This window comes from Buceros rhinoceros, unplaced genomic scaffold (assembly GCF_000710305.1).
Source record: "Buceros rhinoceros silvestris isolate BGI_N320 unplaced genomic scaffold, ASM71030v1 scaffold17482, whole genome shotgun sequence".
In the NCBI taxonomy this organism is placed as follows: domain Eukaryota; kingdom Metazoa; phylum Chordata; class Aves; order Bucerotiformes; family Bucerotidae; genus Buceros; species Buceros rhinoceros.
In genome coordinates, this window is record NW_010399677.1 from 6,703 (window position 1) to 9,800 (window position 3,098).

Genomic DNA, 3,098 nt, shown 5'->3' on the forward strand with positions numbered 1-3,098 from the left:
CCCCATCAAAATGCCCCTTACAGCTCCTTTACTCCAGCTTTAACCAGCGAGAGGAGCCAGAGACCCAGATGGAAAGATTTAAACTGTTTCCAACTTGTTGCCTAAGGATGGCAAACGCCCAACCTTAATCTAAACATGTAATTTCATAACGTGTATATAATTACAGCCCATAATTTTATCAGCTATAATTTGAGTCTTGCACAAAGGTGGGGGGAGGGGAAGAAAAAGAGGTGTGAGTGTATAAGCTCCTGAACTGCTCTGACAGAGCCAGTAATTGTTAGCAGTTTACTAGGCTGTGAGCTCTCGAAACATGCATCAGGTATTTCACCTCTGCTGGCTGCCCTGCCAGAGGGGAAGGTCCTGCTGCTGCTCCCAGCAGAAGGTGCACAATCAGCCAGGTATGACTTTCACAGCTTACTTAACCACGCATGAGCCTAGTGCAAGGAAACCATATTAAAGGAAGATCAGCCCTTGTCCAGCGTGCTGTGCGTGGGTAGGTGGAAGAGCCTCTCTGGTTCGGGATGAAGCAGTGCTGATCCCAGGTGCGTGGTGGTGGACAGTCCCATCAGCATGGTGACTGCAATACCCAGCTCATGCTCCCAGGACTGGCAATGCCAGCGCAGAGCACAAGCTGAGTCACGCTTAAAACGCTGAAGTCTGTCCCGAGAGTAGAGGACAAAGACACCCATCAGGAAGGCAGAGTGAAACAGCAGCTCTCGCTGTAGCTCGCAGCTCTGCCTACAAAGGCAGCACCACAGCACTGCGTGTCCATCGCACCTTGCGCCCACGGGAAAGGCAGCAGTATCTCAAAATCCAAATCAAATCGCCTGCAGGTCTTGCTGTCTAACACCCGACTGCAAGTGTAGCCAGCGTCAGTCATTCTGCTAAGGTCAGGACAAGAAAGTGCGCACAGGCACAAACCTGAGCGAGCCATGGCACCAGGACCTACAGCAGCACAGCTCCAGGGGCCACTCACCTGCTTCGGTTTACTCTGGACAGGAGCCATAATGGCCACCGGGGCAACCTCTCCGAGCTTATCACCTGCACCACCGGCCCAAGAAGGTAAGAGGAACAAGACAACAGCGTAGCAGTGCATGTGCAGTCTAAGGATGACACTAGCTTTCTGTGAAAGGAATAACTTTATTCCATTGACCAGGAATCCCAAGACTGTTCATCAAGACTGCCCATTTTTCCAGTGCCAAATGTCTACGCATCAATCAGACAGCATCTCCCCGAATGCTCACAGGCAGGCGGCGGCTGCTCCTCACCAAACATTTTGTAAGCTGTATAAAAACATTTTCATCCAAAAAGATTGGCAGTAAAAATTACAACATAGAAATGCATCACAATTTACACAAAATCTAGTTTTGTTGAACTCTATTTTCCAAAAAATAATCTTCAGCAGGTTCAAATGACAGCAGCTGGAAACAAAAATAATCGACCAAGTATCATCTTATGGCAAATTATAACCACCGACTTTGTACAAGCATGAGCAGAACCATGAAAAAGTTTGTATTGGTTTCAAGTACGCAGTGGTGATGAGCCATCCTGATGCCACTCTCTCGTCAATGCTTCTCTGGGCCCGCGGTGATCGAGGACAACGTTGTTTCCATAGGAAATAACAGGAACCTGAAGTGACAAGTGGTGCCAACCCATAGGAACATTACCCGCTTCTTCCGCCACCATCACCGCTGTGTTCTTGTGATGATTTATGACCCAGTAACAAAGTGTTAGGGACGGGGGAAGGAAGAAGGGGTGTCCGTAAGAAATGATTTATTCAAAATTAATTTAAAACATCACATTGAAAACGTCCCAGCATGTTATCAGAAACATTTATAAAATGCTAACTCTGCCGTGTGTCTGTGAAGACAGTGTTTGGAAAAGAAAGCGGGAGGTTCCCTACGATGCCACCCTTACCGCTTCACACGCGCGGTTTCTGACAGCGGCTCTGCTAACCCGCAGGAAGTTACAAAGCTGTACAGCTGCAATCGGACCAGGTGTTTACTTCCAACAGCCAAACGGCTGGTTAACCTCGATACTAGTGCACAACAGTGAAAAGGTGTTTGCTGCTTCTTGTTGCGGCAACAGTATGTAAAAAGAAAAAAAAAAAGGCACTTTTTGGCTGGTTGTGCCTTTAACTTGGCAAATTTATCCATTCTGGAGGTACCCAGGCACTCCTTAAGATGTCCCCCACTTCTGTGCATGTCTGTTCATATATTTTTTTTTAAAGTAAGGCAGAATCCATAAATAAAGGCAAAAAGCAGTGCAGAAAATGTGACAAATGCAAAATGTACAAAAGATGAAGAGTTGGCACAGAAGAAGCTTGTATCCAGAGCCAGAAATCACAGACGTAGAAAACAAAACCGTGCTCAAACCATCCCAACTGGTTTCCAGTTGTTTATGAGCAAAGCAAAAGAGCTGTGATATTTCAAACGTTGCCTGGTCAAGTGAAAATACAAACAAAGCCAAATCATTCTTTCCCCACGTTAAAATTGCTATAAAATCTGCACAACAGTGTCCCCAAGTCATTCAAGGAATTTTTCATCATATACAACCAATACCAACTTTCTCAGTAATTTCAAAGCGTAAGCAAGTGATTGCAGATCACATGATTGAGACTACGTTTTATTCAATATGTCTCCAAAGGTTAAAAAATTTAATGAGTAAAACTGCAACAGAATTCCATCTTAAAGTGCTTTTGTTTTTTTTTTTTTTTTCTTTTAAACTACTCATTCATTACAAATGTTTTTTACTTTTGGTCTGGAAAAGTTTTTGTTTGCATGGGTGGTTATTTAACAATCCCAGAAACTTCTGAAACATCTGCTTGTTCATACTACTCATTAACTTTTTTTTTAAATCCACCAACATCCTTTAACAACAAACACTCGCACACCCAGACAACAAAGCTTTGCTTTTGCTGCCCTTCCCACCTGTCGGTGGGTTTTGGTTAACTTTTTTTTTAAATCCACCAACATCCTTTAACAACAAACACTCGCACACCCAGACAACAAAGCTTTGCTTTTGCTGCCCTTCCCACCTGTCGGTGGGTTTTGGAAGGGCATCATTCCAGGGCTCCTTGGCCAAACCATTCCGTAAGG